The sequence below is a fragment of the Epinephelus lanceolatus genome, chromosome 5 (assembly GCF_041903045.1).
Source record: "Epinephelus lanceolatus isolate andai-2023 chromosome 5, ASM4190304v1, whole genome shotgun sequence".
Taxonomy (NCBI): Eukaryota; Metazoa; Chordata; class Actinopteri; order Perciformes; family Serranidae; genus Epinephelus; species Epinephelus lanceolatus.
Window position 1 is genome coordinate 40,690,610 of NC_135738.1, and position 14,325 is coordinate 40,704,934.

Consider the following 14,325-nt stretch of genomic DNA (forward strand, 5'->3'; position numbering starts at 1 on the left):
TCTCACTGACTTCTTCTCTTCCCACAAGATTATTAGCTGATCCCTGACAGGGAACAGAAGCTCCACATGTAGGCCTTTTAGGTAACATTTAATTTTCATGTTTTATTGTTGTTTAATTTATGCTGTAATTCACACAAATGCACTTCTTCATAGCTTGTGGGGGATACATTAAAGGAATAGTTCCATTTTTTGAAGAAGAAGGGCTGTATGAGGTACTTATCGATAGTCAGTGTATTACCTATAGACCAAATCACTGTGACATCACGGTTACAACAGTTACTTCCGGGTAGACAACTGGCAGTTGATTACTATTGCATAGACATGTAAAAACTGCATACTTGTTGATTTCTGTTGGTATTTTCAGCCATAACTGTAACTTTTAAAAATATGTACTAAAACATTGTGGTCCAACCTTTCTGACGTTTCTGCTGTGTTTATTTTATGTACTTTGTTGCTTTGCTGTCATCTCTGCTAAACCGAATCTACTGAAGCTAAACAGTGTACTGCTGTAGATGGGGCCACAGCAAAGTATATTTTAGTCACCTAAAGAATTTGTATCAATGTAAGTGTTTGATATATTTGAATATTTGCTCCCCTTCACCTTGCACACTTACCAATTGGCATTACAGTAGACTAGCAAGTCAGCGTTCTGCTAAATTAAATTATTGTTTTTGTCAGTTGTCAGGTGGCTTTGATATCACAACATCATTTCCCCACCAGGAAAGGCTGTCTGATGGCAAAGTGGTGAGCTAAATTAATTGAGGCAGCGTTTGCACAGCCCGGCTTGACTTTACATACGTGTCACGACGATTTTCTACCTGGAAGTTATTGTTAAGTAGATGGCAGTCAGGACGCTCTTAGTTTGGAGAAACATGCAGGAGTACCACCCCAGAGAGCTCAGCAATGCATTGCTGTCAAATAGGATTAGCAGCAAAACATAATATAGCCACTTAAAAAAAAGGCCTACCTAAAAAAATCAATATCAGTCTAAGGGGACCCTTTTCAATGTGGGTATGTTCACCGCTTTTGGTCACCATCAGACAGCCCTCTTCTATGGTGCTACATTTTCTCAACTGTAGAACTTCCTTGTTGCTACACAGGAGCGCAAGTATGCCACTTACTGTATTATGTTGTAAGTCAGCTGTTCGAGTCATAAAGTGCTGTTGTGCTATTACTTTGAAACAAAACTTCACATATGCAGATTTTAGAGAAGCTTGTGTTTTTCCAAGCTGTTCAAACAAAGAAAACAGCTGTGGCTGGTTGCACTGAATATAGACAGCAACTCTCCACCCACAAGTGTCACAGTGTGCACTTCCGACCTGCCATACTGTACGTGCCATTCTCTCAGTTAATCCAGTAAATCTCCACTTACCTCACCTCTCCACCACAGCTACCTGCCAGCCTATCACCTGTTCACACATCTTCCACCACAACAACTTCATCAAGCCAACGTTGCTTAACTGTGGCTCATTACTAATAGCCACTATAAATACTCCAGCTTCAGACTCTCATTGCCTGATTGTTCTTTGTCATACCCATCAAAGACTTTTCAGCATGTGATCCCAGACTGCTTTCTTGTTGCCAACCTTGCCTTCTTCTGACTCTGCTGCTTCACCTGCTCCCTGGTAAACCATTCAGCCTTCTGTCCTTGACCAAGAGCTTTGCCTCCATGTCCCTGGTTTCTGTTAGCCTTTTCCCTGTGGCTGTGTGGAGAGACTACCAGTCAGCTCTATGTTGTGAGTTTACCTGTCCAGCTGCTTGTGATTTCCTGTGCTGTGGATTACCTCGTCACATGGCTCCACATTCTGCAGAATCCATTCATTGTCACCTCTGGTTCCTCAAGTCCTCGCTAGGTCCAACCAAGCTGCAGCCTGCTCCTCTCAGGTGTGTTGGCTGTCTTCGTGTGTTCTCCTGGTATGGTCCTCTACTCATCTGACTTCGCCTCCTGTCTACTCCCTGACGATACCGCTCCACACTTTTGAACTGTTTATTGTATGTGTGCATTCAGTGGACACCAGTGACTCACCAGCTCTGTGCTCTGGTTTGCTACAATAAATATTGGACTGACGAGCAGTTTATTTAAAGTCATTACAAACTGCCTTACCTGCTTTTGGTGCTGCAATTGAGTTTGAAGTATAAGTATCAAACAACTCCTTCATAGTTAGTGCAGCAGTCCAAGTCATGCTAAATGTGTGTCTTTTTCCAAGATGGCTTACCATCATCTGGCCTCATCAGTTTGTCTTGTGGAGATTCTGCACCTTACAGATGAGGACATCAACTCTCTTTTGAGGTAGAACCGCTCTGGGCCATTTTTAGATTCTCTCCCCCATTTACACATGAGGCCTTTGCACACCAAGTCCGTTTTTTCGTCTGAAATTATCTTACATCTAAAAATAGATATGACTTCATGTTGTGTCAATCACATTTGCACATTGACTCCGAAACTTTAGTCTGTCATTAAAGTTTTTGGAACAGGTACAGTTTTCTGCATTTCTTGCATTCGTCAAAGCTTTTAGAGACTTGTTTAACCAACAAGCAGTGAAGAAAATGCGGCAGTTGGACACATCCACAACAAGACAGAGGATCAGGTCACACAGTATCATTTTATAACTTAGATACAGGTCAGATGGTAATGTTCAGGTGGATGATGATGATGATGACAGAGAGAGAGAGGTGAAGTGTGGACATGGAGAGAGCACAACAGCTTGGCCCCTTCAGCCACAGTGTGCCACAGGCAGGGAGGTAAAGCCAGTGGAGAGAAGCAAAGGAGCAGAAGTGTCTGCACATTTTGTCTTGTATTGCAATTTTTTCAACAAATAGTAAAATGCACTAGACTGAGATTGCAAGGTCTCTGTGCGTAATGTTTGTTTATTTTGGGTGACGTATTTAAAAAAAAAAAAAAACAACACACACATACAAAAGTATCAGACTTGGTGTGCATGGATTTTAATAATAGATACCAGATGCCAAGATGGCACTCATTCATTGTTATTGAGTTGTTCACCTGGCACTAGACTCACAAGTCAGTCTTTAGATGCTTTGCTTAACTAAAGACTGATGACTTTCTCCCTGATTTTGTGTTTAGATGGGCGGATACAATTTCAGAGTTTAAAAAACTCCCTACGTTGCAGAACCAATAGTAAATCTGCAGGGCGGTCCTTTGGTGGCTCGCTGAACTCTTGTGCTTGTACACATAGTCCCACTAGAAACACGTGTAGCAGTACAAAATGGCTCAGCCGTGCTCGCAGAAAACGCCGTCAAAGTTAGTGGGTGTTTGTCACGTTTGCGGCACACATTCTCGCCAGCTAAAAGAAACAAACATAATCTTTTACAAGGCCATGACTCATCCGTATGGCCGGACGTAGAGGGAATCGCCTTGTTGTTTACAAATACTTCCGGGTAGAAAACCAGCAGAGCTTTTAGCTATATATATAGCCTATATATCACATTTTTCACATCACTGTATCACCGTTTGGACTAATCCGATGTTTGTAAAGTCTATAAACACAATGATTGAACAAACATTACTATTTCTGTGTGCACGTTTAGCTGGGCTAACCGTTAGCTGTTAGCCCTGTTAGCCGTTAGCAGTGTCTGTAATAGGTAATAGCTCATTAAACGGTCCGTGAAAAAAATATCTTTTCCCGCGGATATCTTAGTTACAACATGATTGAGCTAGCAAAGCAGTTTTGTGTTGCTATGTGTGGTATTTATTCAGTTTTGGGAAATCACGATGTCTAGAAAGCATCAGTGGCTGCAGCTGACAGGGACAGCTCACAACAGCAGCAAAGCTAACATCAGGACGTCATCTGTTAAAAGCCTCCCGTTGTCGGATATGACATGAAACTACTCCAGTTAGCTCAATCATGTTGTAACTAAGACATCCACTGGAAAAAATATTTCGTTACGGATGAGCACACATTTGATAAAACGGAGTTAAATCTCTCAACATCAATTTTCAAGCTCTCTGTGTGTTTGTTTCCTTGCAGACAAGAAAAGGGGGAGTGCACATTTCCGAGAAGGCATGTCCTTTTCAAAAATGCAAGAGGCGTTGCTTTGTTGCCGGCCGTTTTCGCCGGTATGTTAAACACACTTTAGAAAGGAGTGTCCCCAGACTATCAGAAGGCGGAGATCTCTGATTGTCTGGTGGCAAGACTAATCTGGCACATACGCCAACAAAGTTTTCTAGCTTCCGGGTTTACTTCTGTGGTATGAGGCCACTGAATATGCGCAATAATGTTTCTCTTGCTGGCCTCTCCCTCAGGTTCCTACTTGGCTCATAGATTTAACATTGTGATGATGATTTCCAAATCCCTGTTTTTCAGCTTTTGGAAAGTTTAACAAATAGAAAACCTCCATAGATCAAAAATTTACAATAGAAGCATTCAAAATTGAGCTTGTTTGCAGTTTGCATAGTGACCACTGTGAAAAATTTGCTGTGAGGCTGAGCAGCTTTCCTGGGGACCTGGCAAAGGCCTTTAGCCACTGCATGGTGGGTGGTTTGGATGACTGTACACAGATGCTTTACATGGAAGGGAAATTTCTATGGGTAAAATATGTGTGGCTTAAAACTGGATTTGAATCATTTCTATTTAAATTTGAATGGCTCAGTTTTAATAAGTGCATTGAAAAACTGAATCTGAAGTGCGTCATTTGATATTTATTGCTTTGGAAGTGAATTCCAATAAACTTGAAAATGAATGTAATATTAGGAGATTCAGTTCAGTTACTCTGTAACTGTATTTGATCCTCAATTGAAATATAATTCTCTATATACTCTATGTACTTCCACAGTCAGTTCTCAGAATTCAAACTCAGTTTTTGCAATTAAATGGCAGTTTACTGAGGAAATGTAACTGAGTGCAGATTCACAGAACACATCCTCATCTTGATTGTGTAAAAAAACACATACAGTGGCAACTCGAATTCAGCCAGTACAAACGCCAGTGACAGTCAGTGGCAGTGCTGGGTCTCACCTGTGTAACAGCAACAATAGAAAGTTTGATGATCTGGGCTGGAGTCTGGGCAGTCCAGGATCGGACTCCCAGTGCTGGTTGTTGCTGCTGAAGTACATAAGTAATTCTCCTGCTGGCATTTTGTATCTGTTACCACACAACCCAATCATGTAAATGTTGTACATTTCTAAAAAAAAAACATGGATACCTTACATTTGTACTTTAGCGAATATATTGAAACTTTTAATTTCCTTATATTTTAAGAACTTTGTGGTGAACATGTTATGACCACTTGGTTATGGTTAGGAAAAGATCATATTCTCCCTCAAAACTCCCAGTTTTGGAGGGCACAATCCCCAGTGGAAACATGACAATGTCTCAATAAAAATTAATTGCTTTCTGTGGCACTATCAAGGCTGGAAATGCAGCAGTATCTTTCTAAAAAACAACTACTATTCCAGGCATTATCCCTGGACACACCCATATCTTTGGTGACTAAATGGGACAAAATTATTTAAAAATCACAGGGCTTTTAAAATGGAGGGAAAAGCTAATTGGACAAGTAAAGATTGGTATGTTATCACTAGTATTACTCTTGGCTCTGTGCCATTTCTTTTGCTGCATCATAGTTGCATTGTGTGACTCTGGCCAACACAAATGTAGTCACCCTTGGGACTAACCATCCTCTGTGACATATGTCATTTGTTCAAGCTTTGGTTCAAGCCTTGGTTGTTGTTTTCCAGCTCTTTGAAAAGATTCTGTTTATTTCCCCATGTTGGATGGATTGTGAGAGATGTCATATGGGAATTTTTACTTAAAAAGCAGATACTTCTTTTAAAGATTGAACTTATTGGTAGTCGAGATCAAAGGCATCGGCTTGTTGACCCTCTTCGTTTGTGGGTCATCAGAGGTGGCGCCCTCATGTCTGTGTCTGCGTAATTGCTTTGTTTTGATGGAGACAGAGGGTGAAGCTGCTTTGGACTCTGTGTCCACTCTACATCGCTGCAGGCAAGAAAGAAAATACACTAATCACACATCCAAAAACACACACACACACACACACACACACACACACACACACACACGCATGAAAAATACTTGTTTTTGCTCACACGCACTCCCTCTTTATCGGTCTTATCTGACCCGTCTCTCCTCCGATCTCCTCCTGTGCTTTGAATGTAGCTTTGATAAGTGAGCACTAAGCAGGAGGCAAAGAGGAGATGGTGGATGCTTAATGAGGAGAAGTGGGAGTAGATAAGGTGGAGGGGGAGGGGGAGGGAGTAAGGAGGAAAGGAGCTAGGAAGGAAGTTGTAGGAGAGAGAGAGAGAGAGAGAGAGAGAGAGAGAGAGAGAGAGAGAGAGAGAGAAAGGCAGGGTAAAGGGATTGTAGAGGTGTGTGTGTTTGTGTGTGTGCTGTGTCCATGGTAGCAGTGGACACACACTGAGGAGGGAGATTGGAGAAGGACAGCGGAGAGCACACCCACTCCTCAGAGCGAGGGATTGAAGCAGCGAGAACGAGGGGGGTGATGAAGAAGAAGAGAGATAATGTTGAAGATGAGACAAAAGCGAAACAGGTGTGTGTATGTGTGAGTGTGTGTGTGTGTGTGTGTGTGTTTGTGTGTGTGTGTCTCTATCTAACAGGATCAGTGAAACTATCACCCATCTTTTCCCTTTTACACACATACACACACTCACACAGCGATCAATTGCCACTTAGTGGAACACAACCCTCTCACTGTGTTTTTGAAGTCTGATTACCAGCTGGGTGGTGATAAAAAACTGCTCTATTTGTCCATCTGTGTCTATTTATCTATCTTTCTCTCTCTATTACAAACACACACACTTGTTACATAGGAAGGGGGTATAAGGATTTTGAGAGCTTTTAGAACTTAGCATGACGTCCACTAGAAACAAATGAATGAGCTGTTGAATGAGCTGTTGAAGACATTAGAAGCTCATTTTAACAGATCCATAAGTCTTGCTCCATGTTAATTATCTAAGTGCCATTTGGTAAAAGTCTTTATCCAGAGTGGGTTACAATAGCCTACACTGGGAACTGAGTGCCTCTCACTGGCAGTGTCACCATAGGTGGTTTCACCATGAAAACAAGTCTCTAATGAGAAAAGCGGTTTAGATGAAATTCATAGAAGTAGGGCTGAGTCAGAGTATGCTAGAATTTTGGACTAAATATGAGAACAATTTTCTCCTCGCTTTATTTGCACAACTTTGAATGCTGGGATTGTTCCACAGTTCATGTTTATTAGAATACAACCAGTGTAGAGCATAGATGGTAGGTGTTGCTAGCTAGCACCAAGAACCAACCATGGATATATAATGAGAACTGCATGCAGTGCTCATTCTTCTGGTTAGAGGCACAGAAATCCAAAAAAGTTCAACTTCCCAGGTGTGAAAATACCCAGGTCTTCCGCACTGTTGGGCCATAGAGCAAGCACACTAAAGATTTCCTGCAGACTATCTAGAACAATGCTTGAGCACTGCTAGGATTGAGACTGACAGTATTCAAATAAACACAAGAAGTTTGTGCTCTAAAAAAAAAAAGGATCAGCACTCAGTGAATAACCTCCTAAGCCCTACGATAAGCTATTATGGCAAGGCTTAACTATACAGACCAGTGAGCAGTGATAACTAACATGTCTTTGGGGTCATCGGGTGGGAACCTCCTTTCACCGGTGTTTCGTCTAGTTGGTCCCACGACACCTCCAGGAGGCTAGACAGTGATCTCTGGCGTCCCAGAGACACTCCCCTAATGCCAGGTCTCACTGCTCCCCACACTAACAGAACAACCTCCTTTACCTTACCTATACTACCACAGAGGAGGTAGACCCAGGGAAGGAAGCCTTGTTAGGCTATCACACTCCCCCGCCGGGTTAGGCTGTACAGTCTACCTCCCCAAGACGAGCCCTCACAACAATGATCTAGCCAGGAGGCTAGACAGTGATCTCAGCCCAAACAGCACTGCCACCGTCAACCAAACCCAGGCTCCGTTTATGCGAGCTCCAGGCAGAAGCAATGCTGATACTACCTTTACTAGCACATTCACCATACTCTATTTCACACGCTACATAACATAACTACAATGTAAGCTAAAGTTAAAGGAGATAAATGAACTCACAGGATCAGCAAACACACTCACTTTGCAGCATGGTCTCAAACAAAATGGATTCAAATAGGCCACTCCCACACTTAAATAACCTTCCTCTTCCTGGATTTCCTCCTTACTTACACATGGCTTTCTCAGCCCAAGCAGCACTGCCATCTTCAACCAAACCCAGGCTCCATACATGCGAGCTCCAGGCAGAAGCAATGCTGATACTAGCTTTCCTGTCACATTCACCATACTCTATTTCACACACTGCATAGCATAACTACAATATAAGCTAAAGTAAAAGGAGCTAACTGGACTTACAGGATCAGCAAGCACACTCACCTTGCCGCATGGCCTCAAACAAAATGGATTCCAATAGGCCACTCCCACACTTAAATACTTCCTCTTCCTGGATTTCTCCTGACAGGAAGTGGATCTCTCCACCTGATCTCAAGGAGTTATGTGCCCTGCTTAGTAGTTCCCCCTGCTGGCCCCCAGCTGACATTATTTCTTCTGTAATAGATAAACTGGCTGCATTTAATTGCTTCATCTGACATTTCCCTCACTGTCTTCCTCAAACTCTGTCCCCGCACTCCGAGTTCCCCCAGGAGTGAGACAGTTGATCTTGCTATGAATCCCCTACACCCCACTTCCACTGGACAAATCCTAGTCTTCCATCCTCGCTGCTCAGCTTCTGCTCCTAAGTCTGCATATCTAAGCTTTTTCTTTCATAGGCTTCTTCCACTGAGTCTTCCCAAGGAACTGTCAGCTCAATGAAATAAACTATCTGTTGACTCACTGACCACAACACTAAGTCAGGCCTCTGCCTGGTACAGACTATTTCCTGAGGAACAACAAGCTTTCCCCCTAAATCTACTTGCATTTCCCAATCACAAGCACCTTCTAGGCGGCCACACCCTTGCCTCCTCACTAACTTATCCCTTCTGTATTTCTCTCCCTCACGGACAAACTGAATTACTAAGCTCCTATCCTTAACACCTTCTGAATTCACCTGTCTTCGTTTCCCTTCGATGCCTGCAGCTAAACATTTCAACACCTGATTATGTCGCCATGTATATCGGCCTTGTGACAAGCTAACTTTACAGCCTGACAAAATATGCTTTAAAGTTGCGGTACGTGAACACAATGGGCATGATGGGTCCTCATTTACCCACAGTTTTAGGTTCTGGGGGGTTGGTAAGACATCGTATGTAGCCCCTACCAGGAATCTAATACGATTCTCCTCCATACTCCACAGGTCCCTCCAACTAAGCTTCCTCTTCTCTACACTTTCCCAATTCAACCACTGTCCCTGTTTAGCCTGGGCCACTACCTTTGCACCCCTTACTATCTCTTCCTGTCTGCGTATCTGTTCTACAACCAGCTTTCTTTTATCTTTGAGGCCTGCTGTATTCCATACCGGTTTACCTGAGCCAAGCCCCAGGCCTCCCCGGCCAAACTGAACATTACCTACAATCTCTGCATGTCTAAGAGCTGCCTCTGCCTCCTGAACTGCCGATCTTGGGTTCCACTTCCTCCCCTTGGTTGGATTTGGAACCACACTCCTAACTACCACGTTCTTACTCCCAGATAACAAGAGCTCTGTCCTGACCTTGGTACATTTAAATTCCTCTGTTAAACTAGATACTGGCAGCTGAAGTATCCCTTTTCCATACAATGCAACACTACTTAGGCACCTAGGAGCGCCCAACCACTTCCTAATGTAGGAGCTAACCGACCTTTCAATTCTCTCCACAACAGATATTGGAATTTCATAAATTGACAGTGGCCACATTAACCTAGGATATAGCCCAAATTGCAAACACCACAGCTTCAACTTTCCTGGAAGTTCTGATTTATCTATTCTATCCAATCCTTCAGCCACATCTTTTCTAAATTTCACCACCTGTTCCTTATCATTCAACTCTACATTGTACCACCTACCTAAGCTCTTTACTGACTTTTCCCTAATTGTTGGGATGTCCTCATCATCTATGCCAAACTTCCTATCACTTAACTTCCCTCTACATATCGAGATGCTTCTAGATTTACTAGGCTTGATTTTCATGCTGGCCCACTTGAGGTTCTTATTTACCTTCTCTAGTAGCCTCTTTGTACATGGCATTGTTGTGGTCACCAGTGTCATGTCATCCATGTAAGCCCTAACTGGTGGAAGATGCAACCCATTCTGCCGTCTCTCCCCACCTACCACCCACTTAGAAGCCCTGATGATTACTTCCATTGCCATAGTAAATGCTAATGGAGAAATTGTACACCCTGCCATGATGCCTATTTCTAGCCTCTGCCAACCTGTTGTGAAACCTGCTGTACTTAGACACAACCTAATATCCTGAAAATATGCTTTCACTAAGTTAACAACTACCTGTGGCACTCTGAAGTAGTCAAACGCACTCCAAATGAGGCTGTGCGGTACTGAACCAAACGCATTTGCAAGATCTAAAAATATTACATGTAGGTCCCTTTTGTTAATCTTCGCTGCCTGAATCTCGTGCCAGATCATGCTAGTATGCTCTAAACACCCTGAAAAACCTGGTATTCCTGCCTTCTGCACCATGGTATCTATTAAGATATTCCTTTCTAAGTAGCTAGCTAGTCTCTGCACTACTACACTAAAGAAAATCTTTCCCTCCACATTCAAGAGAGAAATCATCCGGAACTGGCTACTGGCTAAGGTCCACAGACTCCTTCTCCTTAGGAATGAGGACACCCCCTGCCCTACGCCATGCTCTTGGTATAATTTGTTTTTCCCAAACTATTCTTAGCTGTTTCCACAAAAATTTAAGGGTATCAGGCGCATTTTTATAAACCCAGTAGGGGACTCCATTAGGCCCTGGGGCCGAAGAAGCCTTTGCACGCCTGACCACCTCCTGAACTTCCTTCCACCTAGGTGGCCTGACATCCATCTCATGCTCTATCCCTCCTAATGGAGGGATATCAGGTGGGAAACCTACTATCCTATTCTTCTCCAAATCTGAATATGTGTTTCTCAAATATTCTTCAACCTCTAACCTTTCTGCTTTAAGCTGCCCTCCCTTTTCCTGGCTGAACAATCCTTTAACAAACTTAAAAGGGTCCCTGAAAAAACCTGTCCTAGCATATTCCTTCTTCCTCCTCTTTTTCCTGAGATGCTCTGCCCTTCTAAGAACTGCTAGCCTGCTTCTCAACTCCTCTTGCAACACCTTAATTCCCTCCCTTTCTTCTTCTGTAGCCTTTTTCCACTGCTTTCTTAACTGTCTCCTTTCCTTGACTAACTTCTCTATTTCTCTCTGCCGCCTAGACTTACCTGACTGTACCCTCTCACTCCTCTTTCTCTCATGCACCCCAAACCTCTCTACACCATATAAATACATTATATCTCCCATCTTTTCTAACCTTTCTATTGCATTTCCTCTAAGCCTACTCAAGATTACTGACAAATCTCTATTAACTATCTCCCATTCTTTACTGTCATTTGCTCTAGGCCATCTAACTCTAACCTTTTGCTCCATGGTTCTCTCTCTGGCTAGCATACTGGCCTCAGTGTCACCTGCATCCTCTCTTACTACCCCCTCCTCCTCAGTGGCAGCGTTACTGATATCCTGCGAACTGTGGTTTTCTACCTGCCGCTGGACTTCATCCGACTGACTCGACTGACTTCTTAGGAAGTACTGATCAATGCGGCTACTCTGCCCTTTCTTTGCCACACACTTCTTCTTTCCCTGATGAGTTCTGAGGCCTTTCACTTATGTTACTTTCTGCCATCCGCAAGGACAAACCTGAAGCATCTTGTTCTCAACTGTGCTACTTTTATCCTCTACAGATGCGCTCACCTTGCCCTGAGTGCTGCTAATTCTAGCACTGGTGGATAGGTCCGTGCCCCTATCCTTCACTGAGTCACAGATCCAAGTCATAGTCGTGTCCATTCCAATGTCTGTTACCGTGTAATCCACCTGTGAGTCATCTTCCACCCCTGCTCTCGCTGACTCTTGGGGTATTTTTCCTATGTTGGCTGTAGCTAATTTTGGTTGTAGTAAGGCTGCTAGGCCTCACCACCGCTACCATGGGTTGCTAACCCATGCCAGCACCGTTGGGGTCTTTTCCCTCCTGTCAGCTGTCTTTCCAAGCGGTCACATGGTCTTTCCCTTGTTGTCAGCTGCCCTATTCACAGCAGTCACTAGCTGGGCTAGTTCTGAATTCAAATAAACACAAGAAGTATTTTGTGGTGTTGTGTCATTGCATTTTGTTGGTACAGGGGGTAGATTTAGCGTGTTCACCCGGGTGTGGTGTTTCCATCACTGCTGATCAGAGCTGAAGCCGATATATACCCGTGACTACTGCAGAGTAATTTGACCCGGATGTGAATGCTGATTGTAACCTTTCCTATCACGTAAAAAGCCAGATGTTGGGTAGTGGGTTTTTTTGTGCAGTGGGAAAGAGGCTCAAGTCACACAATGGCAAAGCTGGAAGATTAAAGGGGATGTGGATAGTCGGTGCTGCTCTGCTGTTACGGTATGTGAATGGAAATACATCAAACACGCTAATGCACATTCCACAGCACCACCCAGATGTGCCAATCATTGGGACAGGGAAATAAAAAAAAGCAACTGTTTTTTCCTGCTGCATTCAAGTAGCCATCAGACGCCAAAGCAGAACAGAATATATCGGCATAAAGCCAAGGCACAATTGTAACACTCCACCTAATGCACAAGTTTTATTTTTTATCATTGTATTATTTATTTGGTACTGTCAGTTTCATAGAGATGCAACATCAGCCACCAGCAAGAGGATTGTGTTTTCAATACTGCCAGTGTGTATATTCATATACATGTACGTGAATGTTTGTACATATACATATATATTTGATTTGGATTTGCCTGAGCTGTCCTCCCTCTCTGTCTTCACACTGTCACTCTTTGTCTGTGTGCAGTCTTCATCCTCTAATACATGCTCTTCTTGCATCATTCACCTGAATATTACTATCTGAGATCTGAGCCGTTGAAAGTGAGCTTTCTGAGTTATGAAATGACACTGTGTGCCCCGTTCCTCTCTGTTGTTGCAGATGTATGTGTCCTGTGGGTTGTGTCACATCCTCGTCACTACTTCTTGGTCAAACAGCTCTCTAAAGGCTTGTTAGGGATGCAAAAAACACAGAGAATCAAACCTGTTCAGAAAATTTTAATGATGGACCAAAGTTTTGCAGTCAGTGTGCAAACATAATTGACACAATGTGAGGTCGTATTCAATGTGTGACAATTTCGGACAAAAAAAAAAATTGATTCAGTATGCAAGGGCCATAAGTTGAAGTCACCAATGCTCACCTTTGGAGCAGCCACTTGAATTCCTTAATTTTTATTTGCTACAATTGGCCAGTGAGTGAGGTATAGTCTGACTGTCAATGATAGTCAGGACATCTAAATTCAAGCTCCTGTGGTCCCTCAGTGATGAAACAAATTATTTAACTTTACTCCTTCACCAGAATCCTCGTCTTCTTTCAACGCCTGATCTTCTGAGATTTATTTTTCCTCTCTTTTTTATTTTACATTCTCAACTTTATTTAAACATTTTAACATTATTCAAACATTTTAACGTAGCCTAATATATATAAATACAAACTACAGTAATTACAAATAAATCAATACATAAGCAAGTCAAAATGTCATAAACAAATGACACATTCCCCTCAGAATTCCCACAATTACAAAAACAGACTATTTCATATAAGAATAAACTGTACACAGCAGGTTTAATGTCCCTGGCTTCCCGTCCATCTCCATTGCTCCGGGAGCACAAACAGTGGCAGTGGTGATTGTCTCCTCAAGAGCTGTATGATGGGTGGATTGAAGACGGTAAGCGTAAACTGACACATGGCCCTTCAGGTGTGTCAGCTTTGCATTTGCTTCATGTTCCACTGCCAACGTGGCAGCCTCCCTCTAGAGTTTAACTGCAACCCCTGTTTTGTCCTTCTTGAGCGACGGTGTTTTAAGGGGCACAGACTCCTTCACCATCTGAACTTTTTTTTTCATGTAAGAAAGCTCCACTACACCCCCTTGCACTATGAGAGGCCCCTCTGTCATCCTTGCATCTTTGAGGGTGGTGACCACTGAGTTCAGAAAAGTCGTTTCCTAGACTTCATATGCAGTGTCTCTGAAACTTAAAAAAGCGTGTCTCATTATTAACGTTGGAGACCGACCTTGTATGTTGTAGCCTCTCATTGCATATGAAGGCCCCAGCTGCAACTTTTGAAGCGTTGGTCTCAAATGTGATT

The 14,325-nt window shown here is 43.0% G+C and overlaps 1 pseudogene across 1 annotated transcript; it reads right to left on the minus strand.

Annotated features, from left to right (window-relative positions):
* Positions 1-5,789: 5,789 nt before the first annotated feature.
* LOC144463586 (uncharacterized) lies at positions 5,790-11,783 on the minus strand (annotated as a pseudogene). Its single transcript, XR_013491664.1, has 2 exons — positions 10,444-11,783; positions 5,790-5,957 (listed from the first exon to the last, which is right to left on the minus strand). The product of XR_013491664.1 is annotated as an uncharacterized LOC144463586 (transcript).
* Between the last annotated feature and the right edge of the window lie 2,542 nt (positions 11,784-14,325).